General features: G+C 39.9%; 2 non-coding genes across 2 annotated transcripts; one reads left to right on the top strand and one right to left on the bottom strand.

Annotated features, from left to right (window-relative positions):
* Positions 1-306: 306 nt before the first annotated feature.
* Positions 307-413, top strand: LOC120250992. The gene has a single exon (XR_005533317.1). It is a non-coding gene; the product is annotated as a small nucleolar RNA R71 (small nucleolar RNA).
* Positions 414-11,632: 11,219 nt separating this feature from the next.
* Positions 11,633-11,739, bottom strand: LOC120250792. The gene has a single exon (XR_005533129.1). It is a non-coding gene; the product is annotated as a small nucleolar RNA R71 (small nucleolar RNA).
* Between the last annotated feature and the right edge of the window lie 974 nt (positions 11,740-12,713).

Below are 12,713 nucleotides of genomic sequence, written 5' to 3'. Positions count from 1 at the left end.
CTCCACCACACTCGGTGCAAGTAATCACGGCCGCTACTCTATTCGAAATTAGAAGATCTAACTTCTTACTCAATGATTCCACTTGAGCCGCCAACAAAGTCACTGCATCTATCTCATGGAGACCGGCCACATTTTTCTTCTCCCTGGCATTCCATTGGTAGCTGTTTAACCCCATTTCTTCAATTAATTGACGGGCCTCACCGGGGGGTCTTGCTACCTAAGGTACCTCCTTTTGCCGCCTCCAAGAGTTGCCTTGTACTCGGATTCAAACCATTGTAAAATGTCTGAACAATCTTCCAATCCAGGAATCCGTGTTGCGGGCACTTTCTCAGGAACTCCTTGAACCTTTCCCACGTCTCAAATAGAGACTCCAATTCCAATTGTACAAAGGATGAGATCTCATTCCTAAGCTTTGCAGACTATCCGGGAGAGAAATAACGGCTAAGAAAAGCTTCTACCATCTCTTTCCATGTGGTAATTGATGCTCTAGGTAATGAGTGTAGCCACTGCTTCGCTCTCTCTTTCAATGAAAATGGGAAGGCCCTCAACTTGATGGCACCATCAGTTACCCCATTTATCTTCAGCATATCACACACCTCGATAAAGTTCTCTATATGACTGTTTGGATCCTCATCGGCCAAACCATTGAACTGCACGGATTGTTGAACATATGGATGAATGTCGGCTTCAGCTCGAAGTTCTGAGCTGTAATCGGGGGACGCACAATGCTCGATTTTGACCCCAATACTGAAGGTCTGGCATAATCAAATAATGTCCGCTGCTGCTCATTCTGTTCTGCCATGTTTTCAGATTCTTCTACTTCCAAATAACCTAGATTAGACTGTTCTTGCACTAGTTCTTTCCATTTTCTTCTAAGTGTACGTTCGAGCTCAGGATCTCCTTCAATCAGTATGGAGGGATTCCCTCTGGTCATAACCTGGAGCTGCACCAAAAGAAAGGAAACAAAATCAGAACGATGATAGAATAAGAAAATATGAAATAGAATGAATAAATGAATAGCTAAGAAAAACAAAGTGCAAAGTAACTCTAAACGCCTACTCCCCGGCAACGGCGCCAAAAACTTAACACGTCCGTATATGCGTGGGTAATAATCCCATATGTGTGGGTATCGTATCCACAGAGAGTAGGGAATAAAAACACTTAAATTGTTTCTTAGTTAATGCGGAAGATGAATAGTGATATGGGTGACAAGATTCAATTCTGAAGAGTAAAAACAACAAGAAAGAGAGCACAAGTAAAGGAGAAGGTAAGGCAATCAATAAAGATGGGGTACTCGGATATTGTTCAGCCTAGGACAATCATTTCAAGTGCAAGAAACCTCTATTATGCTTCCTAATTAATGCAATAGTGAGTCATGGAAATCCTTAATTGTATAGAACCAAATCTAAGGTCAAACATGCCTAACTCTATATATGTCCCAGAGGAGAAATCGAACAATCTCAACACCTCGCACTCGTATAGAATTGCAATGAGCTCTAGGGATTCCAAATGATAAACCCTATTCCTATATATAGACCTAACCCTTTGGTCCAGGTGAAAGATCCCTAGCCACAATTAAGCCCTACATGCTAAAATCACTTCAACACTTCACTCCGTTGCACTTGCAACTAAGCCCTAAAGGAAGGTCATCCCTTAGCCCATTCAGTCTACTATAGTTGCAAAGAACTCTTGGAACGTGGAGGTAGGATAGATCACACCGGAGGGAAAAGGGGACGCTCCGCTACCTCTCGACTCACCCTCTCAACCCTCTTCAATCTAGCTTTGTCTAACTCTCATAGTGTGTCACTCACTCACAAGAGTTACCAAGAAGAACTCTCAACTCTAGTGTCACTTTAGGGGAGTATTCATACAATCAAGAATACAAGATTAAAAGTCACAATAAACATCAATTAATTGAAAGCATAATAAAGAGATTCAATGAAATGAATATATCCTAGGGTTCAGAAATACCCAAGTACCCACTAGGGGTTTAGATCTCCATGGAGCTAAATACAATCAATGAAATCGAATGTAAAAACAAAGCATCCATAGAAATCCAACTCGTTAGTCATGGCGATGGTCTTGTGGAGAGTCCTCTACTCGTCGCAAGGGTCCATTTGTCCGGCCTAGGATACACCTCGCCGGATCGGTGCCAACGAAATCTCTCCCACTAACCTTCTTCCAAACGGTGCGTGATGTCGGAGCCGTAGAACCTCTCCAAAGCCCTAGCCAATACCTTTCAAAACCCTAGCCGCAGCCCTCTCTCAAGTTGGGGAAAAGATGGAGAAAAGAATGCCGTGTGAGCGCCCCTGTGGATTTTTCACACGGGCGTGTGTAATTTCCACATGCCTGTGTGGATTCTCTGTTTTCCTGTTTTCTCGGCCGGCTGTGAACAGTGCTGGTACAGTATTCTTGCTAACGTTTTGCTACAGTACCCTACTACAGTATCGGCCCGAAATACTCCCAAATCCATACTTTCATTGAGGTAACGCAAACGGGCACACGTTTACGTCGTGGATCGCTTTGCTTATTCAATAATGGACATGTTGGTGGAGATCTTGTTCTATATGCACAAGTCGGAATGCTTGAATGTGACTGCCCTTGTGCCCCTCCAAATAGTTATATTAACTTGAATACGAGGAGGTTGGCACACATTCTCACATCTCGAACCCGACCTATGTTTTCGCGTCTGAACCTTAGCAAGATTTCCTCCAAATTGGTGCATTTACGACCCACATTGGCTTCTTTCTTTCATATTCGGCCTCACAACCCTAACTGCATGAAAGTAACATAACTACACACATATTAGCGTTAAAACCCGAGAAAAGTAATGCTCAACACAAGGAAAGAACACTTTGTATTCTTATCGCACGAGCACTTATCAGTGAGCTCCAACATTATAATCTTGTGTCTTGGAAGTAGAGCTCTTCTGTGACTACGCGATGTCCTTATTTATATCAATCTCCTTCTCATTTCCTTTATCTTTTGTCCCACATTACTGCTTGAGAAACCTTTACACATTATTAATCATGAGAGGCTCATTGTGCTCATCTTGGCGATTACACCTATAATCACATCTTTCTTTAATTGTCAGGGCATAACATGTGCCTAATGAATCAAAGTACTCTTCAGGTAAGTGTATAGCATCAGACGTGTGCTTTATGCAACCAGCTCCTAAAACCATAACAATCTTCAAGTACATGTCTTATCAAACAATGAAAATGGCAAAACTTAGGATGATCCTTTATGTCTGCTACTACATCCCCTTTCTTCTTTAGAGTCAACACCTCTTTCTCAACCATCTTCTGAAATAATTATTGAATTTTATCTTTTCTTATGGCAAGCTCCCACCTTTAATATTACTGAGGGCTTGAGATACTCTTCCTTCCTCCATGTCGGTTCTTCGAACTTCACTATATTGTTGATGTATATCTTTTGATTGAAGGAAGTACTCATAGGATCTATGGGCCTAGACTTGTTCCAAGGAACATCACTATCTGGAACATGTGGCTTTTGATGAGTGAGGTCATATGTCACCTTTTTGGATAAAAGATGGAATCTCCTTATATGGTATCACCATTTTGAGTATCTTATATGTGGGTGCTCTTCTTGGTCTCTCTTTTGGATAGTGTTGGCCTGTTTGAGAAGATTGTGATGGAGCTTCCTGTAACCTTGCATTCGCCATTCAAACCCTTTCTTTAAAAGCTTGTTTCTTTCTCTGCTTCTTACTGACATAGTGTTCCACATGTTGATTATATAGCTACTCAGGTAAAGGATTAGGAATGGGGGCGGGGCGGGGATTCCCCGAAACATCCCCCCCGCGGGGTGGGGAGCGGACAAAAATTCCTCCCCGCCTAGCGGGGCGGGCGGGGGCGGGGAATGGTCTCCCCGACCCACGGGGATCCCCGCCCCGCTCTCCGCGGGGAACCCCGTGGGGAATCCCCGCGGGGATTCCCCAAAAGAATATATTATATATTTTTAATATACTTATTAAACATTATTTCAACATTAACATAATATTATATATATATATAATCAATAAATATTTATTTGTTAATATTTTTAGTTATTATTATGGAACTCACAATTATTTCATACAACTTATTAACTATTTAAATTTATATATTTCATTAAAACATATTTATTTAATAAAATCTTAAATTATTTTAATAAAATTATTATATAATAAATCTACAAAATTAAAATTCAAACTTCTAATTTTCAAATTTCTAATATTCATAAAAACTAATTATTTATTTAATTTAAATGAATTGGATAATTAGGTAATTGTAATTTGTCTAGATTTTTTTTATTCAAATATCCATGTATTGCTACATATAAGCATTATATTTTTTTATTCAAATATCCATTTGTCTAGATTTTTTCATCATACATTATATTTTTTATTTTCAATTGTATATAGCATCTTTAGCATGTGTAATATAAATGCATTAGAAATATTATAGTTATTTATAGAAAATTTTTATATTAATGTTTTGCACGGGGCGGGGATTCCCCATGGGGCGGGGATCCCCGCGGGGGAGTGAGCGGGGGAGGATTTTTCCCCCATGTGAAATTTTAACCGGGGAATCCCGGCCCCGTGGAGATCGGGGATGGGGACGGGGATCCCATTCCCGCCCGCCCGCCCCACCCCCATTCCTATAAAGGATCATCTACATCTAAGTAGTAGAGCTCAAGCTCATTTTCATCATCGACATCAACATATGTCTTTTCTTCATAACAAGTAATGACTCTACAAGTCTCAATCATGGGTTCCACATCTTGATATTCATCTAATTGCATGAGTAGCTCCTTACCCTCATCAGGGAAATAATCCCATAGTGTAATTAAAGCTCTCTTTCTCTGGTGGTAATCTTCCTATGAATCGATATACCCTTTAATAATCGATTTCTTATGATGGAATATTAGGGGCTTCATCTGCTTCTGCTTACTTTTCATGTTATCCATCTTTTTACTCTTCTTGTTTTTTTTCTTAGGCTTTTCATTAGGGTCTTGAGCTCTCCGCCTCTTGATACCAGGTAGCTCTCCTAATTTTTTTAACATCTTTCTTGACTTCTTTGAGATAAAAATTTCCCATAAGCCTTCCTAATACCATGGAGCTCTCCTCCACTTGATAGCAGGCTCCATAGGAATTTGAGGGCCTTCTTCAGCTTGCGTATCTTATGACATGCCGCCTATGTCTTGCCTCCATAAAGGTTCTCCTTTCAATGTGACAAAAACATAGTTGCATTGCTCAGCTGATGATTGAGCAATACACTTTTAGATAAAGTGATAATCCACTCTTGATATTGCCGACCAATCCAGTTTTTGAACACATAATAATTCTTGATCAAATGACCCAATATTCTATGGTATGGATAGAAATTTAAATGATCTTTCTTATCTGGTTCTTCTGGTTGCTTGCTCTCTAGCAACTGTAGATCCACCTTCAATGCATCTTTAAATATCTTCATCACTTTGTCCCTTCTAAAAGAATATTTTCTTCTCATCCTTTCTTGAATAGAACTTGAAGAATTAGTTGGTTCATTTCCACCCCCAAGTGTAGGTGGCTTTGGTTTGTTGTTGTTTGGTAGTGTTGTCTACTTCTTTACTTTATCAGTCACAAAGGCCATGTGTTTTCCAACTTTTGGCTTCTTTGGCTTTTCCTTATCCACCCTCGTTGGTTGAATCATGAACAGCATCTTTATACTAGTCCTATCCTGCTTCTTCACTTGAGAGATCAAGTCTTGAAAAGTGTGGATTTTAGATGAACTAAGAAAAGGTGCCATCCAGTTATCGATGTTTCCCACTAACAATCCCACTGCTTGCACTTGATCAAGTGGTTACTCACATTTGATACTCATGTTGCACCACCTCATCACGTATTCAATAACCTTCTCGTCATTGTTTTACCTTGTGTTGGCCAAATCTGCTATGGTAATTTTATCAGTCATTCCACCAAATCAAACCCTAAAGTCATCTTTCATTTGCTGCCATGTTTGAAATTTGCATATCATTCAAATGTGACTCTTGTTAGGCTAGCGGTAAATTGGTGTAGCAAAAGAGATTGATTGTTACTTGTATCTCCACAAGCTGTTATGAAATGAGCCAAGTGTTGATCTGAATTCGCTAAGCCATAGAATTGCTTGAACTTAGGAACACTATACCCCTTAGGGTAAGCAATTTGATCATGAAAGCTTTGGTATGATTTATCACCATGACTTGTCAATGTGCCCCCTTTAGCTTGTTTCAACTCAGCAACCACCATCTATTGGATCTCCTATCGAGGTAATGCTAGCTCAGGAGCTATTGATGTCCCACCTTGTTTATGTAGTCCAAGGACTTCTTCCTCATCATCATCTTCTTCTTGGACAACTTGGTCCGATGGGGCGTGCTTATGCAAATTTCTTGAATTATATTGAAATAGGTTTTGGACTTTGATCACTTAAGCCAGAAATCGCATCTGTTAAAGATGCAATAGTGTGCATTATGGATATGTGCTCTTTCTCACATTGATTCAACTTCTTCTTAATTTTTGCAAACACTGGATCTCTGTTGGAAGTGAAGACAAGGTTGTCATCTTCTTGATCACTTGAGTCATTGTCCTCCTAGGATAAGTTTAGAACTTTTCTTGGGACATGGCTTTTCCTTTTTCTTGTAATATTTGATTGAGATCATCTTCTGGAAGGCTACTCGTGTCGGTTGTCATTTTCTTTCTCAGCCTAGTAAGAGGACATTTTGGCTTAGCCGGATGTTCTGATCATTCAATGATAACTCATATGGTATGTACCATGGGGTTTTCCTTCTCTTAATCTTCTTTTCTCGTCCTTTGGAACTTTGAGCAAGAAATTGAGGGTGTTTACTTGTGTCTCCTTTAGCTTCATATATACTTGCTTCTTTGGTAAGGCAAGTCTATTAAACATAGAAGCCTATAACTCCATGATTAACTTCTTCTTTCTTAGGTAGAACTCTTTCAGTGTCATCTTCTCTATTTTCAACTTTCTGTAAGAAGTATAGTTGTTATAGATCTTCTTCACAAAAGTCTCCTTATAATAGTGAGACTTTAGTGGCCTGCCTTCTTTCCTCATGTCCTTTTGTTGGGAGTAAAGCTCAGCTATTGTGGAGTTCTTCTTTACCATTCGCAATGGTTCAAAGGAGTTTGTAAATGAATTTGATGAGTAATTCCTTTAGGCTTTGAATGAAACAAAACTTACTTTCTCTATAGGCGAGGGCATCATCCTCTTGGTCAACCTTGAATACCCCTTTGTGAAGGGTATTGTTTGGATCACCTTAGGCTTCATGAAGATGCCACTCTTTTCTCCTTCAACCATAATGGTGAATGAAAACTCCTCTTCATCCTCTTCCTTTTCATGTTCATAACTCTCTTTGGAAAAGTGAGTCTGTTGAACACAGATGTTCTAGCAATAGAGAAATCATCTTTACCTCAGCAGGTGGTAGCACATTCAAATGACATCCCTTTGATGGCAACCGTGGGATGTGAAAGCCAGTTGGCGATGGTGGTGGGCTCATTATAAAATTGACATTCTAACACCATACCAACAGGACCAGTGCAAACCGACGCATAGGGAAGCTTGACCTAAGTGCCTTCCCCCATGAAAATGGTGCATGAAGCAGTAGAATTGTTGGTGATGTTTGTTGATGCCATTACAAAAATATAGAAAAGAAAACATCACATTAATAAAACTAGTTGATTTGTTTTAGCTTTTTTCTTTTTTAATTTTTCATTCACACTTTGTTTCAAAGAAGGGAGAGAAGTCGGGTCCGCATTGGGCATGAAAGAATTTGTGGGGTCCTCATTTCTTACCCAGCCTTTAATTAGGATCGATTGATTAAAAATAAGTAGATCACAAATCAAATTTTAATTATTTTTTTTTAACTTCAAGATATTGTAGGTTCATGACTACTATTAGGGGCAAGCCGCTAATATTAATTATCCCAGACAACGTCATTGGAACTTCTAATTAAGAAGAATTGTGAAATGAGAAATTATCGGGCAAAACATAAAGTATATAAGAATAAACCAAAATATAAAAAAAACTAGGAATCTAGTTCTCCTAACACTAATTTCCTAATTTTCTTCTATCTTCACATGGTTTGAGCCCATTAGATTTCGATTCACAGGGCTCTTTCACCAAAAATCATGCTTAAATGTCTCTTTTGACTTTGTTGACTTTGACCTTCTTGTATTTTTTTTTTGAGCTTGCATCTTGAGCATCATTCAGATCTTAAGTTGTGATCTCATAATATTCGAGTATGATGAAGTTGATTTCCTTAGATATTGTTTCCTGAAGACTTCCGCATGTCATTTTTGTGAAGCCTTTAAGTCTTTTACTTTTATGTCTCTTTGATTCTCTTACTTTTAATGTTATGAGACTTCATAGTTAATTCACCATTCATTTAATTTTCTTACATCTTGACTCTCCCATGCTTTGAACTTTAACTTACACATCATCGAGTTATGACCTTTCATGTAATTGATTTAACTTATTTGATTTATAAGCATCAAAGTAAAACATACTTGGCATTATTTTCTTTCATATTTGATGTTGTTTTTTTTATGCTTTTCTTTTCTTTTCTTTTCTTTTTGTTTCTTTTCTTTTCTTTCTTTTGCTTGGCTTCATTTGAAGTGAAAAATATTTAAGCATAAGACTTGTCCCCTTGTCCTAAATGATGTCATTGACAAGTTTCAAAGTGAAATATGATTTTAGAAGAACTTTTAACTTGATTAAATCAATCTCAATGGTGGATGATGAATGCATTTCATATCATATTTACTCACCCTCTTTCCATTCATTTGTTTGTCTTTTAGCACAATTTTATCCATTTGAGGTGCTATTCTGGGTATATTTGCTCCATGTGTAGAAACTAGGGGCTCGAAGCAAATTGAAGTGAATTCAGGAAGTAATCGAGTAGAAGAATCAAGATTCTGCTAAAGTATCAAGACTGATATAGGCAACGCACGAGTGTGCGCTATCCCCCTGAATACCCCATCCTGGAAATGAACAAGAAAGTATTCAAGCATGATCATTCCTTTAGGCGATACACAGTCTTTTGACAGTGCGTTCCTTTGAAAATCTCAGCCTGAAGACAGTTTCTTTTAAATTGGAGAAGCACAATCTGGAAACTCCTCGCACTATCGTGCACAGGCATGGTTTGGGCATGACACGATCGTGTCACATCGGCTGAATATTCCAGGCCTGATTCACTCAGAATCCACAGCAAGGACACAGTCCTCGCACGACCCTGCACAGACCGTGTAAAGCCCAAAAATGACCATAAAACTCCAGATTTCTAGGGTTTTGAGATCATCTTTGTTCAGGGATTCTTTTTTCCACCGGGAGGACTTGGATGAGATCAAAGATCAGGCTTCACCACAGCATCTAGGGAGATCAAGGGCGAGTTGGAGGCACAAGAGAAGTAGGTTAGCACCAAGAAAGATCATCTTGCTTAGAAAGGGGAGAATCATGTCTTGTTTCTCTAGATTTTCAATTGTTTCTTCGTTATTGTACTCATCCATGAGGGGATAACCATCCACAGTACCATGGGGTGTTGAACTACAATGTTTTGTATTCTTTGACTAATGGTTTTTAATTTCTACAGGGTTCTTTGGATCCTACTGTTAAATCTTGTATTGCATAACTTGATGTGTTTGATTTGCATAGATGGTTTGGTAAAACTTGGTGTATGAATGACCATAGTTGTGATTGCTTATTGTGATTGCAAAACTTGATGTGTTCTAGATGGATGATAAGTGCTTGTGTGATAAGAATAGGAAGTGTTCTTTCTTTATGATGAGCATTACTTTTATCGGGTTTTAACGCTAAGATGTGTGTATTTATGTTACTTTCATGCATATAGGGTTGTGAAGCCTAATTTTATAGAAAGAAGCCAATGTAGATTGTGAGTGCACCATTTGGAGGAAATCTTGAGAAGGTTCAAACGCGAAGACATAAGTCAGGTTCAAGATGCTAGAATGTGTGCCAACCTCCTTGTATTCAAGCTAGCATAATGATTTGGAGGGGCACAGAGGTAGTCACATTCTAAGTATTCCGGCTTATGCATGTGTAACAAGATCTCCACCAACGCGGCCGTTCATTGAAGAAGCAAAGTGATCTACGACGTAAACGTGTGCCCGTTTACGTTGCCTCGATGAAAGCATGGTTACAGCAAAATACTATAGTAGGTACTGTTCACAGACGGCCGAAGAAGGAGTTATCCAGAGAAGCCACACGAGCATATGGAAATTCCACACGCCCGTGCATTAATTCCACACGGGCCGTGTGAAATATTCACATGGGCATGTGGAAACCCGATTCCAGCCCTATTTAAGGTCGATTTCAGCCACTATTTGAGGATTCTTTTCTCCATCTTTTCACCAACTTGAGAGAGGGCTGCAGCTAGAGTTTTGAGAGGTATTAGCCAGGGATTAGGAGAGGTTCTACAGCTTTGACATCGTGCTCCATTTGGAAGAAGGTTAGTGGGAGAGCTTTTGTCGGCATCGATCCGGCGAGGTGTATCCTAGGCCAGACAAAAGAACCCTTGGATGAGTAGAGGACTCTCCACAAGACCTTCGTCATGACCATTGAGGGGGTTTTCTATGAATTCTTTGTTTTTACATTCGATTTCATTGATTGTAATTAGCTCCACAGACAGCTAAACCCCTTAGTGGGTACTTGGATTGTGAACCCTAGAATGTAATTGTTTCTTTGAACCTTTTTTATTATGCTTCCATTAATTGATGTTTTTAATGAGTTCCAATCTTGAATGCATTGATTATATGAATACACCCTTTTGAGTGACACTAGGGTTGAGAGTTCTTGTTGGTAACCCTTGTGACTGAGTGACACACCACGAGAGTTAGACAAAGCTAGATTAGAGAGGGTTGAGAGGATGAGTCGAGAGGTAGCGGAGCGTCCCCTTTCCCCTCCGGTGTGATTTATTCTACCTCTAATTCTTTGAGTTCTTTGCGGTGATAGTAGAGTGAATGGGCTAAGGGATGATCTTCCGCTGGGGCTTAGTTGCGAGTGCAATGGATTGAAGTGTTGAAGTGATTTTAGCATCTAAGGCTTAATTGTGACTAGGGACTTTTCGCCTGGACCAAAGTGTTAAGTCTAAATATAGGAAGAGGATTTATCACTTGGAATCCCTAGAACTCATTGTAATTCTATATGAGTGCGAGGTTGATAGATTGTTCAATTTTGAAGTTGAAGGGTCGGATAATATGGCGGAACAAAATGAGCAACAAAGGACATTATCCTATTATGCCAAACCTTTAGTATTGGGGACACAATCGAGTATTGTACGTTCCCCGATTACAGCTCAGAACTTTGAACTGAAGCCGGCATTCATCCAGATGTTGCAGCAATCCGCATAGTTTAATGGTTTGGCTGATGAGGATCCAAACAGTCATATAGAGAATTTTCTCGAGGTGTGTGATATCCTCAAGATAAACGGGGTGACGGAGGATGCCATCAAGTTTGGAGCCTTCCCATTTTCATTAAAGGGGAGAGCGAATCAGTGGCTATACTCATTACCTAAAGCATCAATTACCACATGGAAGGAGATGGTAGAAGCTTTTCTTGCCCGATATTTCCCTCCTAGAAAATCTGCAAAGCTTAGGAATGAGATCTCGTCCTTTGTACAGTTGGAATTGGAGTCTCTATTTTAGATGTGGGAAAGGTTCAAGGAGTTCCTGAGAAAGTACCCGCATCACGGATTCCCGGAGTGAATGATTGTTCAGACCTTTTACAATGAGTTGAATCCGAGTACAAGGCAACTCTTAGATGCGGCGGGAGGAGGTACCTTAGGTAGCAAGACCTCTGGTGAGGCCCGTCAATTAATTAAAGAAATGGGGTTAAATAGCAACCAATGGAATGCTAGGGAAAAGAAGAAGGTGGCCGGGCTCCATGAGATAGATGCAGTAACTTCATTGGCGGCTCAAGTGGAATCATTGAGTAAGAAGTTAGATGTTCTAACTTCGAATAGAGTGGCGGCCGTGACTACTTGCACCGGGTGTTGTGGAGGACATGCTCCCTCCGATTGCCTAATCTCCAATGGTGATGCATCTTCAGTTGAGGCTGTGGATTTTGTGGGTAATGTGATGAGAAATCAAGGGAATCCATATAGCAACACCTACAATCTAGGTTGTAAGAATCATCCCATTTTCTTGTGGAGTAATCAAGTTCCACAAAAGGCCATGGGGCCACCGGGTTTCCAACAACAAGCCCCAAACATGGAGAATCGACTTTCCTATTTGGAGACCTGGATGACCGATTTGGAGAAGACCTTGACTAGATTCGTGCAATCATCGGACACAAGGTTTCAATCAGTTGAGGCTACACTTCGCAACCACACTGCTTCTTTGCACAACCTTGAGAATCAAGTGGGGCAAATTACGAAGTCTCTATCGGAGAGACCACAAGGAAGCTTGCCAAACAATACCGAGAGAAATCCTAGAGAGCATATGAAGGCGATCACTTTGAGAAGTGGTCATGAGGTTGAAGGTAGGTTTCCGAGTGAGAAGCCCAATGAACACGCACCCGAGGTCATAGAGGTTAAAGAGGAAACAAGAAAAGAGAAAGAGGTGGCACCCCCACCTTTCAAGCCAAGAATCCCTTATCCCTCTAGGTTAAAGAATGACCAAGTGGATGAACAAAACAAGAAATTCCTGAGTTTGTTCAAATAACTCCACA

The sequence above is a fragment of the Dioscorea cayenensis genome, chromosome 19 (assembly GCF_009730915.1).
Source record: "Dioscorea cayenensis subsp. rotundata cultivar TDr96_F1 chromosome 19, TDr96_F1_v2_PseudoChromosome.rev07_lg8_w22 25.fasta, whole genome shotgun sequence".
Taxonomy (NCBI): Eukaryota; Viridiplantae; Streptophyta; class Magnoliopsida; order Dioscoreales; family Dioscoreaceae; genus Dioscorea; species Dioscorea cayenensis.
This window is presented reverse-complemented; position numbering and strand designations above follow the sequence as displayed.